The sequence below is a fragment of the Carlito syrichta genome, unplaced genomic scaffold (assembly GCF_000164805.1).
Source record: "Carlito syrichta isolate Samal-C Ts95f unplaced genomic scaffold, Tarsius_syrichta-2.0.1 Scaffold303242, whole genome shotgun sequence".
In the NCBI taxonomy this organism is placed as follows: Eukaryota; Metazoa; Chordata; class Mammalia; order Primates; family Tarsiidae; genus Carlito; species Carlito syrichta.
The window spans coordinates 336,265-353,534 of NW_007247338.1; positions in this window are offsets into that span (position 1 = coordinate 336,265).

A 17,270-nucleotide genomic window follows, 5' to 3' on the forward strand; every position below is an offset into this window, starting at 1 on the left:
TCTTGGAGATAATAACACCTACTTGTGGGATTAGCTTAAGTCACTCATCCTCTTTTTCACTTCTGGTATTCTAGTTCCCAGTTATACCATTTGCTAGCCACAAGCACTGGTCTCCCTCCCCGTTCTCCTTGACCCAAAACCATCATGTATTCTCTCCTCTGCTCACTCTTCCTTTCTCCCCATATTCATTTCCTCAAGTATCTCTCTCTCTCTCTCTAACCATGTGTGTTCATATAATCTCTTGGTGAGACAAAAATCCAAATCCAGAGCTCTAATTCCATATTCCCCTCAGCCTTCAGGACACACCCGCTTCAATTTCTTTTTGAAACCTTTAATCAAACATGCCCTCCAATAAAATTATCCTCTTTTCCTGTCTCAGATTCTCTTTTATCTTCTAAATTCTAGATTATTTTCCCCCTAATTTTGAAAGCTGGGAAATTAGAAGTTTTCTTATATTCTCTGACTTCCTCAAACCCTCTCACTAATCTATTACCAGTAATGACGTTCTTCTTTCAAATTTTTTCAAACTCTTTCTCAAAGCTTTGCTCACATTTTCTCTTTTCTCTGTCAGACTTTTAAAAATGTTTTCAGTGGCTTCTACTACTTCTCCATCCAGTATCTCATTTCTAATACCTACATCATTATATTGAACACCTGCTACTCTTTCATGTTCTAATCTTATAACTCAAAGCATTGTATGTATTGCTGATGGATTAAATTTTACAAACTTATCTCAGCATAGCAAATATATATTTTAGAAATCATAATGAAAAACCCATTTCCAACTCTCATGGTATAACTCGTACAAGACTAAGTCTCACACTGGTAACATATACAAGTCAATTGTTTTCAGGCATTAGACAACAGGATAAAATATTGCAATCCTGAGATAGGTATATTCTTAAAAGCCAATAGAAGAATCAAGATAGAAGGCTAAAAAATATTTGATTGTCCTAGAAGAAGGCAGAAAAAGGGCAACAGAGGAACCAAGATAGAAGGAAGAAAAAAAGGCATGGGGAAGGGAGGGAGGGAGGGTGGGCGGGAGGAAGGAAAGGAAAGAAGAAAGGAAGGAAGGAAGGAAGGACAAATGAACAATAAATGGCAAGAGGTCAAGATGGCAGACTTAAACCCAATTGCATCCAAAAATTACATTAAATGCCATTACACAAAATACTCTGATTAAAAGGCAAAAATTGACAAACTGTATAAAAAAGCAAGACTCAATTAATAGCTTTCAACAAAAGAAACATATTAAATATAAAGGAAAATAGGTTGAAAGAAAAACAAATAAAGTAGCATGCCATTTAAACAGTAAGAATAAGAAAGCTGGTATATTTATATCAGACAAGTTTCCAAACAAAGAGCATTATCATAGATAAAGAGAGATGTTTCATAATGTTAATTCATCTGGAAAACAAAAGTCAATTCATCAGGAAGATAAAACAATTCTCAATGTGTAGGCACCTAATAATAGAACCTCTTAATACATGGAGATAAAATTAACAGGACAATTCAGTTTCATAGCTGAAGATTTCAACATCTCTTTCAATAATTGACAGTAAAAGAACACATAAATCATTAACAATGTAGAAAATCTAAACAACACTTTCAACCAAATTGTTACAATTGACATTTGCAGAACACGCCTTAAAAACTCATGAAAACTGAAGCAATAGAAAGGAGAATTTTAAAATATTTACAATTTAGCGATAAATTAATTAAAACATTAAATATAAAAATTTGAGAAACAAAGTAGTGTTAAGAAAGAAATTTAGTCTACATTAGGAAAGAGAAAAGTTTATAATCAATGATCTGGGCTTCTACTTAATAAGGTAGAGAAATAAGTAAAATAAAATAAGAACCAAAGAAAGTAGGAGGAAAGGAGTAACAAAGATAAGAGAAGATAATCAAGAAAAGAAAATATTTAATTAACAAAGCCCAAAATTGGTCTCTTGAAAAGATTAATGCAATTGATAAACACTAGCAAAACTAATCAAGAAAAAATAGAGCTGTGAAATGTACCAATATCAGAAATAAAAGAGTGAATGTCGTTGGGCATGGTGGTTCATGCCTATAATCCCAGCACTTTGGAAGGTGGAGGCGAAAAGATTGCCTGAGCCCAGCGGTTCAAGACCAACCTAGGCAAATTGGCAAGACCTCATCGCTACAAAAAATCAAAAAATTATCCAGGTGTGGTGGCGGGCTCCTGTAGACCCAGCTACTTGGAAGGCTGAGGTGGAAGAATTGCATGAGCCCAGCAGGTCCAGGCTGTGGTAGCTGTGAGCATGTCTGGACTACAGAGTGAGACTCTGACTTAAAAAAAAAAAAAAAAAGGATGAATGTTATTAAGGATAATATAAGCAATAAAATCATAATAAGGAAATATTCTAAAAACCACACAAATTTAATAGAAAAATTCTTTGAAAAACACAACTCAAACTGTTTCAAGAAAAAATAGATTAGCTCTACATCTATTTTTAAAATGTATTTTATTTACATAATATTTCTATATACACAAATAAAAATTCCAGGCTCAACTTGCTTCATTGGTGAATATCCTACCTTTCGAATACAAGGAAGAAATTATTACAGACATCACTAATTTTACCAAGCTGTCACACCGAAGTTGTCCTTATGCCCCTGAAGTTTCTTGATAAACTCTCCTTTTTTATTTTATTCTAAAGTTGTTGGGTACAAATCAGGATTAGGTACATAAGTAATGTATGTGCAGGTGAAGTCTGGGCCTTCAACTGGTCCTCCCTTCCCCTGTTTTAGGATCAGCTTCCCTTTGTGTCATTACATGCCACTCCCTTCCCCTGGCAGTGTCCCACAACTGCCAGTCCCTCCCTTGTGCTATTGTGATTACCGTTCAGGCCCTACTTATGAGTGAGAACATGTGGTATTTGGTTCTTTGTTTCTGTGATAGATCGCTAAGAATGATTGTCTCCAATTCCATCCAATTTGCTGAGAAGTCCATGATTTTGTCCTTCCTTATGGCTGTGTAATAATCCATCATATATATGTACCACATTTTCTTTATCCAGTCTACTTTCAGTGGGCTGAAAGATTGGTTCCAGGTTTTAGCTATTGGGAATAGTGAGTCAATAAACATGCATGTGCCGGTGTCTTTTTTGTAGAAACATTTGTGTTCCTCTGGGTATATTCCCAGGAGAGGAATTGCTGGATCATATGGAAGGTCAGTTTCTAGTTTCTTTAGATATTGCCACACTATTTTCCATAGAGGTTGGACTAGTTTGCACTCCCACCTACAGTGTAGAAGCGTCTCCTTTTCTTTGCACCTGTGCCAACATCTATTGTTTTTTTATATATTAATGATGGCCATTCTTACTGGAGTTAGATAGTATCTCAGTGTGGTTTTGATTTGCATTTCTCTGACGATTAGTCAGACTGAGCATTTTTCATGTTTCTGTTGGCTGCTAATATGTCTTCTTTTAAGAGGTGTCTATTCATGTCCTCTGCCCTTTTTTAAATAGGGCTGCTTGTTTTTTCCTTTCACCTCATTTGAATTCCTTGTAGATCCTGGATGTTAGGCCTTTGTCAGATACACAATTAGCAAATATTTTTTCCCATTCTGTGGGTTGTCTCCCTACTCTCTTGATGGTTTCTTTTGCTGTGCAAAAGTTTTTCAGTTTGATGAGGTTCCACTTGTCTACCTTATCTTTTATGGCATATGCAAGAATTTGTTGTCAACTCCAATGTGCGTAAGGGTGTCTCTTGTGTTTAATAAACTGTTCTTAATGTTCTGATGAATAAACTGGAGCCAAGATTATTAGAATAATATGAAAATTAATAAAAATTGACATAGAAATGATCAGCCTTAAAATTGGAAAGTACATTTGACAAAACTCAACACTTCTTCATAAAAAACAATTTTCAGTGAAATAGAAATGAAAAGAAAATTTCCCAGTTAGATAAAGGAATTCTATTTAAAAACCCTCCATGGCCAGCATGGTGGCTTAGGGCTGTAATCCTTAGGAAGCTAATCCTTAGGAGGCTAAGGTGGGGAAGATTGCTTGAGCCCAGGAGTTCGAGACCAGCCTAGGCAACAGAGTAAGATCTCATCTCTACATAAAAAATCAAAATATTAGCTGAGCATGGTGGCACACACCTACAGTTCCAGCTGCTTGAGGGGCTGAGGTGGAAGGATCACCTGATCACCTGAACCCAGAAGGATCACCTGAGGCTGCAGTAGCTGTGATTGAGCCATGATCATTCCACTGCATACCAGCCTGGGCTACAGTGTAAGACTCTGCCCCCCTCCCCAAAAATTCCTCCATCTACAGTTATAATTAATGATAAAATATGAATATTTTTTACCTTAAGAATGAACAAGAGAAAGCATGTCTCCCTAATCACTTCTATCTCGCATGATACCAGAGGTGTATTAAATTTTTAAAAAATCAAAAAAGCAAAAGCAACAATGAAAGGTAGAAAGTAGAAGTGAAACTGAATTTATTTACAAATGACATGATGGTGCATATAGAAAATCCTAAGTAATCTGCACATAAACTGCTAGGCCCTAATAAATGAATGAAGAAGGGTATCAGAGTACAAGACTAATATAAAAAATGCAACTGTTTTCCTTGTTAAGAAAGTTGATAATTCACAGAACCATGTTTCTTTCAGAAACATGTTTTTGAGCTTTGAAAATTCATTTCTCAGACTAAGCATAGTGGCTTACACCTGTAATCCCAGCAATTTGGGAGGTTGAGGTGGGAGGATTGCTTGAAACCAGGAGTTTGAAACTAGCCTGGACACCACAGCAAAACACTGTCTCTAAAAAAAAAAAAAAAGAAAAGAAAAGAAAAGAAAGAAAGAACAGAAAAGTATCTCTCTTTTTTTCTGGTTACCAGAAATAAAAACATTATTATTGGTAATATTTATAGCAAAAATTAAAATACAATTTAAAAAATAATAGCTATCATTTTTAGTATCTAACACATAGAATAATAGCAACAATAACAACTGCAAATAACTATGTGCCAGCAACTTTTTAAAGTGATTTATATGATTTGTTTAATTTACAAACTCTATTGGTACGTACCTCTATTATTATTTTTTGTTTGTTTATTTTACAGAAAGTGAAATTAATGCACGGAGGATACATAAGTAGCTAAATTCACACAGTTGGTAATTGCTGAGATTTGAAACTAGTTGGTTTGCTCCAAGAGTCTACAGATGTAGCCACTACTGTATACTGCCTCTCCTTTGTGGTAGTAGGACACTCCGTGTATCATTTCACTTATTTTTTTATTTTTTATTTTTTTGAGTTGGAGTCTCCCTCTGTCGCCCAGACTGGAGTGCAGTGGCCGCTCCCGGCCACCGCAGCCTCCACCTGCTGGGCTCCGGCGATCCTTCCGCCTCAGCCTTCCGAGTAGCCGGAATTACAGGCGCGCGCTACCACGCCCGGCTGATTTTTTGATTTTATTGTAGAGAGGAGGTCTCGCCTGCCCTGGCGGGTCTCGAACCCGCGGGCTCAGGCAATCCACTCACCTCAGCCTCCCAAAGGCGCGGGATTACAGGCTGAGCCACCGAGCCCGGTTGACTATCAACATGATTGCATTTCGTGAAATTTCCAGTAGTGGAAAGCTAACATAAAGGGTTACAGGCTGAAAATCTTATTCAAAAGAAGCTAGTCATCTTTTCAGCTTCCTCATTCCTGGCCCTCTGTTGGATAAAACCCTTTATTCAACAGAAAGAGAAATTACTGACTATTGCAGTACGTTATCTCAGAGATTTCTCTCTCTCTCCCCACTTCCCTGTGTAGCAGTAAGAATCACAACGGCATTTTGACTTTAAAGTTCTCCTAAATAGACCTGTTCTCTCTGAAGATAAGAGCCATACAGAAATGGAAACAGCACAGATAGATCAGCACAGATAAATCCCTGCAAAAGGCTCTAATTAGGCTCAACTGGTGCTGTGTGTTAATGAGAAGTGGAAAGGAAGCTGTGGCTCAGATGTGGCTCAGATGACTCACAGCGTGGGGCCTGGAATAATTAAAGCACTGTCTTGGATACTAACCTATGTCTGCTATGAAAATACAAGCGAGGAAGCAGTACTGTGTTTACCATAAATCTGTTCATCGTTGTGGGAATTTAGGCCATTAACGTGAGAATGTTAGGTCCACATTATGGTAGGGCCTCAGTTTGGATTTGCTGAATAAATGTGTGAATGGTAAGTAGTAATGAAGCTTGCTTTCTATGTTACCAAATATTCACTGTTGCTGTCATTGCTGGGTTTGGCTCCTTTTAGGTAAAAATATTATTAAACGGTTATATTTCTTATCTATTTAAAAAGTGTCCAAATATGATTTTAACCAGGAGAGTTCAGAATTGTCTATATTTGATATGCTAACAGAATGCCTGAAAAAATAGAATTTTTAAAATGAGTTAAATAGCATAAAAAACAAAATAGTGAGAAATGAATTAACAAAGGTCTGCAAGATCTTTACACTGTAGATTACAAAACATAAAGAAATCTAAATACCTGGAGAAATAAACTTCATTTATACATCAACAGACTCAATATTGTTAAGCTATCATTCTTTCCAAAATGAACTACAGAGAATTACAGTAAATATCCTAGAAGGCTTTTTTTTTTTTTTTTTGTAAATCCTGACACGCTGATTCTAAAATTTATATAGAAATATACTATAAGAAAATTTATATAGAAATATACTGTATTCCTATGGGGTCTTTAAAACAGTCAAACTATAAAGATAGCCCAAATTATCCTGAAATAGAATAATAAAGTTAGAGGTTATATATTACAAAATTTTGAGATTTTAAAAATAAAACCAGTGTTATTAAGACATTGTGGCATTGGTAAAATGATTGAAAGATTCATGAAAAGAATAGAGTACATAAATAGATAGAATTATATGTAGTTTAACAACTTCAGTACATTTCAATGAGAAAAGGAGTCTGCTGGAACATCAATTTTGAAAAAAATAACATTGATACATTTCTCAAATCACATACAAATACACTTGAGATGTATTGCAAATCTAAAAGTAAAAACAAAACTGTAAAGCTCTTAAAAGATAAAGAATAATATCTTTGTCAATTTTTGATAGGCAACTAACCATAATGAAAAACTATGACAAACCAACTATTAAAATAAAAACAACTTCTGCTTATCAAAAACATCATGAAGAAAACAAAAAAGTTAATTTACAATATGAAAATTATGGTTGCTAATATTATATTTGGGGTTTTGGCTAAAAAAATATATTTTTAAGTGTTGATGGCATACACAGAGAAATAATGGAAATGTTTATTTGCTTGACTATAGTAACCATTTCACTATGTATATGTATATCAAAACATCATGTTGTTTACCTTAAATATATGTAATTTAAAAAAGAAAAAAAGACAATTCACAGACAAAAAGAAACCACTTGCAGTAAATGTCTGATAAAAGAATCCTAGGAAATTTCAAGAACTCCAGAAATAAACACAAACCTTCCTACACTGAATTGAACAAATGGACAAAATAGACATTTTACAAAACAGAACATATGAAAAGCCAACAAGCACATGAAAAGATGCTCAACATTGTCTGTTATCAGAAAATAGCAAGTTTAAGCCCTTATGAGATATTGCTACATACCCACTAGATTGGCTAACATTAAAAAGATCAACTCCACCAAATGTTAAAACTAAACAACTACTGAATCTCATGGTACTACAACTGTCAGAAACTGATAACGTCTTAAAACCCTAGGAGACAGCAATTCCTCTTTTAGGTAGTTGGTCAAAAGAAAACATTGGTCCACGTAGAGACTCGTTTGCAAGATTGTCCACTGGAGCTTTAGTCATAACAGCAAATTATTAGAAGTAAATTAATTCAAATGTCCATTAATAGTAGGAGAGACACACAATTGTGTTATATTTCTGCAGTGGAATACTGGTCATTGACACATTCAGCAGCATGGATAAATCTCACAACATTATGCTGAATGAAAGAAGCCAAGCCCAAAATAACACATGACCTATAATTCCATTTCTGTGTAGATCAAGAACAGATACAACTAACTTACAGAAATGTAAATCACAATAGTGTTTGCTCGGTGTTGGGATGGACTGTAAAGTTTCAAGAAGAAACTGCTAGGACAATGAACTAGCTTGGGGTAATTGACAAGATCATCAGATTGTCCGTTAAGATCTGTGCATTTTAATGAATGTAATTACACCTCAATGAAAAGGAAACTGGAAACTATATTGCAAGGCAGGTGTTCTCAATAATTAATAGTGCTGGTATAAATTAGTATGACTTATTTGATGTATTGCTATATTTACTAGAAGTTGTTAAAGAACATCTGTATCTTATGTCCCTGAAGTTTCACTGAATAAATTTATACTAAGAAAATCTGAAAATGAGGGTAGCATCTTTTTTCTCAAGGTTCTTTTTATTCTTATTTGTAAAAAATAACAATTGAAAATATTTTCAAGTATAAGAAGATGTTAAAGTATAATGTGTTAGTTGAATCTTGTTGATAAGGTCATTAAATTGTTTATAAAGGCTATATAATAGCATAAAAATATATTCACAATATTTAAGTGGAAGAAAATTTGTTGGGAGAAAGAACTGAATGGACCAGTAGTCTACATGTCAGGGTATACATAGGCACATAAATAGTTTTAAAAGATTGCGTTCCAGACCTTTGACTCCCATATATACACTTATATAATATGAATATGGCCTGAGAATTTCTAGTTTCAAGCAGGTTCTCCTTTTCTAACTCTACAAAGGACAAGCCTAATTGCCTCCCCTTTCCCAAATCTCACTAAGGTGAATTGTTCTAGGTTGTAAAAACATCTGGGAATTCCTAACAAAAGATTAATTGACAATACTGACATTTGGTATTGGGAAAGAAACTGATTTTAATAATCATCCTTTTCCAAGGACATTTAATCTCTGTAAATCAGAGTTTCTAATTCTTTACTTTAGAAAAAATTGAAAAAAAATCTACTTGAGTTGTTCATAAATAGACCATAAAAAATAACTTTTGTTGAAGTGTCACTGTGTTCAAAGAATTGAATGGCATTATATAAAGATGGTTTCTCAGCACTTACAACTGTTTAAAAAACAAAAAAGAATTGATAATGAATTTTGCCTCATTCTGTCAATAAATAATCATCAACAGATGCACAAATTATGTTTCATTCATGTTGTTAAGAAATGCATTTCTAATAATATTTTAACATTAATGCTTAATCATTATGTATTAAACTTTTAATATGTTTACAATCTTTTGGCTAATTATATGAGGAAAATCTGAAATTATTTTCTGGAAGGCAGGCCCCTTGTCGTACAGACTTACTCCACTAGGTAGGTGTTCTAGGAATCCATCAGCATCAGTGTGCCAGTTAGTATTGTTGTGAGAGGTTGCATTCTGCTTCAGTTAACTTTTTTTTTTTTTTTTAGATTCTTTGAAGGCATTTACCCATTTCATGATGAGCCATTTATGAGCCCACTGGCCCACCCATGCTGAATGTTCAGCAGTTTTTTGTTTTTTTACCAAAAACAGCATGACCCCCATGCTCCACCCTCCCTATTCACCTGATCTCATTCCCAATGACTTTATTTTTGTTTGTTTCCCCAGACAAAAAAGTCTTCAAAGGGAAATGTTTTGCCGATGTGGAAGAGGTGGAAAAAAAGGCAGAAGCACTAGAAGGCATCAAATTTGATGAGCTCAAAAACTGTTTTGAGCATTGGAAAAAGCATCTCAATAGGTATATTAAATCAAACAGAAAATACTTTGAATGTGGCTGAAATTTATACATGTAAGAATAAATACACAATTTTTATAAATAAATTCCATTTTGTTGGTCCCCTTTCATATACAAATAACATTTTAAATAAAAAATTGTTAAAAAATGTAAAGCAAGTGCAAACTTATGATCACAGAAAATGAAAACAGTTTAAATTTAATGTACGTGTATTTGTTATTTGCAGAGAAGGATCTATTGACCATTAAGAGGCTTATAAATATACAAATATATTACATTAGAATAAATATTTGTGGTAATACACAAAACACCTGTAGAAATTAGTGAAATGAGAGTGTGAATTGAAGGAGAAAAATAAAAGATATACAACTTTAACTAATTAAATACTTTTTTCAGTGAATGACATTAGATATCAAAGTGCAATTCTACTGTATTTCATTAAAAAAATTTTGTAGCAATTTTATTAGGCATTTCATATTTGCAATGTGCCATAAAGGGCATCCTTAGCAACTATTTAAAAGTATGACACAAATTTTATATGTCAACCTAAAAATGTTAAAATAATTATAGAATTTTGCAAAATGTGTTTAGGGCTTATGCAACAAAAAGTGTTTTTAAGCAATTGTTATATATACTATTAAAATTTTATTTTTAAAATTTCTAAAACAAATAAACAAGCATGTAGACTCCAATGTGATAATGGCTATATTTAGTTACTAGGAATAAAAATGTTCCCTTGTACACTAATTTACTTATTGGTTATATATTTTTATTGATGACTTCAATCTCATTCACATTAGCCACACACACACACACAGACACACACACACACACACACACACATGCACATACACACACTTAAGACGACACCTAAGGAAGTGAAAGATCTTTACAAGAACTACAAAATATTGATGATAGAAATTGTAGATGACATAGACAAATGAAGAAATACCTCATGTTTATGGATTGGAAAAATCAATATTGTTAAAATGACCATCTTCAGGAGTTCTGGTAAGATGGCGATAGCATAGGTGGAATTGTGACATTCTCTGAAATGAGTTCCCAAAAAGACTCTTACTTTTCTTCCCCCACCCCCCTACCCATCGCCAGCTGCACTTGTCCAAGGCCCGGGGATGCTCAGACCCACCCAGGGCCAGATATTGCAGTCCCCGGCTGCTGCTGCTCCACTATACGTGACTCCTGCCCACACAGGAGTCTCGGGTCTCGGCTCCCTCCCTGGCTACATCGTCTTGCCCAGCACCCAGCACCAAGCAGCCAGTCACCCAGGGAGGCACTGGGCACCCACCCCTCAGAGATACCAGTCCCATTTCTGGCTGAAGTACCCTGTGAGGCGACCAGAGCCACTCTCGCAGCCCACTGCCTGCCCTTTGGAGCTTTGGAGCTCTGGAGCTCTGGGCCCACCCTGGCTGAGGCACCCAGTGCACGACCCCATGCTTGTGTAAGGGAACAGCATATCTTAAGGATGTGCTGATCGGAGGCTCTCAGCTACAGAGGAGGAAACTCCCGACCCCCTCCTCCACCCCAGTCCACTGGTGGCACCCTGGTTCCAGTGCCCAGCTGTGCAGCTGATCCCTAGTGCCTCCCATGCCACCACAGTCCATCATAGTGGATCGCCCAGGGACTCAGACGAGCAGAGATAAAGGATCTGTGAAAGAGAAACTGCCACCTCGGCCATTCTCCAGGCAGAGACTTGTATTGCCCTGCCCATCTATGAGCAGGATCCACCTCGGTTCCTAAGGTAACGTTGCAAAACAGGAGACAAAGACCCTCCCCTATGCTGAATCAGACAAAGGCTACTAAGTGTTGCAGACCTCCCAGGCAGCAGGTTAAAAGAACAAACCCAAGCTGCAAGTAAATCTAGCTGTCTGCAATGAAAACAAAGGGGAGAGGCTGGAGATCAGAGCTGAAGAGACTTTAAACATTCCAGAACTAGTCTGATTTCTTATTTTGACTTTTGATTTTATCATTTTGACTGTTTGTTTTGCTCACTTTTGTTTGCTTTTTGACTTACACTATCTGTTTGTGTTAGGCAAAATGCATCAAAAGGCATGATTTTATTGGTCTGTCTTTGTGTAGCTACCATTATTCTTTAGGGAATTTTGCTTGCATGTTTTTTTTCACTTCTCTCTGGCCTTGTGTCCCTTTTTCACCTGTTAGTTGGTATGTATGTCTGTTTTCCCTCTCACACTTCTCTCTTTCTAACTTCCTATTGGTCACCCCTTCCTCCCTTATTTTCCTCTTTTGAACCTCCTTTTGTTCCAGGGACCAAACCTACATACCGCTGCACAGACAGATTGTAAGGCAGTGGGAAATAGGTTCCAGTGGGCTCATATACTGGTTAGTGGATGCTGGAATCAGCATATACATTCTGAATCAAAGCTTCCCCTTCAATTAAACCTCAAAACTGCAAAAAGTACAGCCCACAGCCCACTCTCCAACCTCAAAAGTGAACAAAGCCAGAAGACCCTCATAAAGAAGAACAGGAGATTGCACAAGTGAAGCAAAAGCAACCCCACCTTCCCTGAAAAACAGAATTAACGAAGAGGAGGGAAAAGGAGAGAGAGAGAAAAATCTACACAAATGAAGAAAACCAAAACAAGAATATGGGTGTCTCCCAGACCCCTGGGAGGGCAGACACTAAGAAAACTGACTTTGGAATGCAAACAATGAAGAGCCCCCAGAATGACTGGTCTCAATCTATAAACCTAGATATCAAGACATTAATGAAGAGATTAAAAAGAATTGAGGAGAGACAAGAAGAAACTAGGAAGGAGCTGATAACTGAGATAACAGTAATAAAGAATACTGTGAATGAAATAAATAACAAACTGATAAGCATGGAAAGCAGAATTACCCAAGCAGAAGAAAGAATCTCAGAGCTTGAGGACCAAAATATAGAACTAACCCAAACTCTAAAAACACAGAAAACAAGCTCAAAAAGACAGAACAAAACCTTCAAGAGCTGAGTGATTACTTCAAGAGACCGAACCTAAGAGCAATTGGTCTTCCTGAGGCAGAAAGAAAGACAAAGACCACACTGGAACAAACTTTCCATGAGATTATTCAAGAAAACTTCCCTTATCTAATCAGTGAAGCAAAAATTCAAACAAAAGAGATTCAGAGAACCCCTGCAAGACAACAAATGAGAAGACCAACTTCTAGAATCATAATAATTTACCTAAACAAAGTAGGTATAAAATAAAAAATCTTAAAGGCAGCAAGAGAAAAAGGCCAGATCACCTACCATGGAAGACCAATTAGAATAGCAGCAGATTTATCTACAGAAACCCTGCAGGCTAGGAGAGCTTGGAGCCCTATCTTCAAAGTCCTAAAAGATAAACAATCTCAACCAAGAATAACTTACCCAGCCAAGTTAAGCTTCATCAGTGAGGGAGAATTAAAATCTTTCCCAGATATCCAATACCTAAGAACTTACGCTGCCACCAGACCACCTCTACATGAAGCACTTAAGAAAGTACTAAACACAGAATAAAAGAAAAAAAGAACAATGTTCTTCACAAGAGTACAAGAAAAAGAATAAAATACACATGAACCAACCCCAAAACCAAAAGAAAGACAAAAAACTAAGTGGAAGAACAACAACTCTATAAGAACTCTATGATGGGGACGAACTCTCACATTTCAATAATTAGCCTGAATGTGACTGGACTAAATGCACTACTAAAAAGACATAGAATGGCAAAATGAATAAAATACCACCAGGCAACAATATGCTGCCTTCAAGAGACCCATCTCACTGGAAAGGACAGGCACAGACTCAAAGTACGAAGAAGAGAAACAAATTTTCAGGTGAATGGAACACAAAAGAAAGGAGGAGTTGCAATCCTAATTTCAGACAAAATACCATTTAAGCTATCAAAAATTTAAAAAGATACAGAGGGCCACTACATAATGATAAAAGATTCAATCCATCAACAAGAAATATGTATCCTAAACATGTATGTACCCAACATAGGAGCGCCAACTTTCATAAAGCAGCTTCTAGGAAAACTAAAGAAAGATATTGACTCTAACACCATCATAACTGGGAACTTTAATACCCCACTCACAACCCTAGACAGATCATCAGGACAAAAAATCAGCAATGAGATCTGGAACCTCAATGTGACTCTTGACCAAATGGACTTAACTGATACCTACAGAACACTCCATCCAAAGATCACAGAATACACATTCTAATCATCACCGCATGGAACGTATTCTAAGATTGACCACATACTTGTCCACAAATCAAGCATAAGCAAATTTAAAAGGACCAAAATTTTACCATGCACCTTCTCAGACCACAGTGGAATAAAAATAAACATTAACACCAACAAGGTCCCCCCCCAAAAAAACAAAGACATGGACACTAAGCAGCATGATGCTGAACAACTCCTGGGTCAATGACGAAATCAAAACAGAGATCAAAAGATACCTGGAAACAAATGAAAATGAAGAAACATCTTACTGAATTCTCTGGGATGCCATGAAAGCTGTAGTAAGAGGGGAATTTATACCCTACAAATGCACATGAAGAAAATGGAAGGATCACAAATTAACAGCCTAACAAGCCACCTAAGGAAGCTGGAAAAGCAAGACCACAAAAACCCTAATTTCAGCAGAAGAATCCAGAGCACCAAATTAAAAGCCCAAATCCAGGACATAGGAGACAAAAAGACAATACAAAAAAATCAATGAAACAAAAAGCTTGTTCTTCGAAAGGGTAAACAAGATCAATGGTCCCCTAGCTAGACTGACCAAGAAAAAGACAGAAAAAAACCAAATAAGCACAATCAGAAACACAAAAGATGAAGTCACATCTGACCCTGAAGAAATACAAAAGATCATTAGAGACTACTATGTACATTTGTATGGAAACAAACTTGAAAACCTTAAGGAAATGGAGGACTTTCTATCATCACACAACCTACCCAGGTTGAAACAAGAAGAAATTGAGACCCTAAATAGACCAATAACAATCAAGGAAATTGACTATGTAATAAGAAAACTACCTACAAAAAAAAAAAATAAAAAGTGCTGGACCACATGGCTTTCCAGCAGAATTCTACAAGACATTTAAGGAGGAGCTGACACCAACCCTACTGAAGGTATTCCAGGTGATTGAGAAAGATGGAACTCTCCCCAAATCATTTTATGAAGCTAACATCACATTGATGCCCAAGCCAGGTAAAGATCCAACAAAGAAAGAGAACTACTGGCCAATATATTTGATGAACATAGATGCTAAAATTCTCAACAAGATCCTAGCAAACCAGATTCATCAACACATCTCAAAAATCATCCATCATGACCAAGTAGGCTTCATCCCTGGGATGCAAGACTGGTTCAACATTCGTAAAACCATAAATGTAATTAAATACACCAACAGATGTCAAAACAAAAACCACATGATTATATCATTAGATGCAGAAAAAGTTTTTGATAAAATCCAGCACCCCCCTCTTAATAAAAACCCTCGAACATCTAGGCATACAGGGAACATACCCCAAAATAGTAAAAACCATCTGCAAAAAACCCACAGCCAGCATACTCCTAAATGAACAAAAATTGGAACTAATTCCCCTGAAAACTGGAACAAGACAAAGATGCCCACTCTCACCCCTCCTGTTCAATATAGTATTGGAAGTCCTGGCTAGAGCAATCAGAGAAGAGAAGGCAATCAGGGGTACCCAAATGGGAAAAGAGGAAGTCAAGTTATCTCTCTTTGCAGATGACATGATTGTGTACCTTGAAAACTCAAGAGAATCTGTCAAAAACCTCCTTACACTGATAAAGGTCTTTGGCAAAGTCTCAGGGTATAAAATAAATGTGCAAAAGACAATCGCATTTCTTTACACCAATAATAAACAGAAATCCAAATAAAAAGCACAATTCCATTCACAATAGCCACACACACACAAAAGAAATACCTTGACATCTTCCTAACCAGAGACGTGAAAGACTTTTACAATGAAAACTACAAAACATATCAACAGAGTGCCTGAATGAAACGTAATTGTACACCTAACCCTTAACTGTACCCCACAAAACCATAATTACAAATATTGATTAATGAAAAGAAAAGAAAACTACAAAACACTGCTCAAAGGAATCAAAGATGACACAAATAAGTGGAAAAATATCCCATGCTCATGGATTGGAAGAATCAACATTGTGAAGATGTTCATCCTACCTAAGGCAATCTACATCAAATTACCAGCAACATTCTTCTCAGACCTAGGAAAAACAACACAGGAATTCATATGGAAACACAAATGACCAAGAATAGCCAGAACAATCCTCAGCAAAAAAAACAAAGTAGGTAGTATCACATTACCAGACTTCAAACTTTACTATAAAGCTACAATCATCAAAACAGCTTGGTATTGGTATAGGAACAGGCATATAGACCAATGGAATAGAGTTGAGATTCCAGAAGCAAAACCTCAATTTCTCAACCAACTCATCTTCGACAAAGCCTCCACCACCTACCACTGGGGAGAGGGGAACTTATTCAGTAAATGGTGCTGGGAAAACTGACTGACCACATGCAGAAGATTGAAACCGGACCCCTATCTATCCCCATACACAAAAATTAACTCCAAATGGATCAGAGACCTAAATGTAAAACCTCAAAGTGTAAGAACCTTAGAAAATGAAGGACATACCCGCATGGAAATTGGAACTGGCATCTAATTCCTGAACAAAACCCGAAACCCACAGGACATAAGAGAGAAGATAGACCAGTGGGACCTCATTAAACTGACAAGCTTCTGCAAAGTCAAAGAAACCATCAAGAGAGCAGGGAGACAGCCTACAGACTGGGAAAAAGTATTTGCCAACTCCAGATCTGACAAAGGCTTAACATCTTGGCTCTACAAGGAACTCAAATGTGCTGAAAGAAAAAGACAAACAACCCCATTATAAAATGGGCAAAAGATATGAACAGACACTTCTAAAAGGAAGACATCCGAGCAGCCAACAGACACATGAAGAAATGCTCAACCTCACTAATCATCAGGGATATGCAAATCAAAACCACACTGAGATACCACCTAACTCCAGTCAGAATGGCAATTATCAACAACTCAAAAAACAACAGTTGCTGGAGAGAGTGTGGCAAAAAGGGAACTCTTCTACACTGTTGGTGGGAGTGTAAACTAGTGCAACCTCTGTGGAAAGCAGTGTAGTGATTCCTAAAAGCTCTAAATATCAACCTCCCATATGACCCCACAATCCCCCTACTGGGAATATACCCTGAAGAACTCAAATCACTCCATAAAAAAGATACCTGCACACGTATATTTATCGCAGCATTGTTGACAATAGCAAGAACCTGGAAGCAACCATGCTGTCCATCAAAAGAGGAATGGATTTTAAAAATGTAGTACATATACACGATGGAATACTATGCAGCCATAAAAAAGAACAAAATCATGAATTTCGCAGCAACCTGGATGGAACTAGAGTCTATAATACTGAGTGACCTCT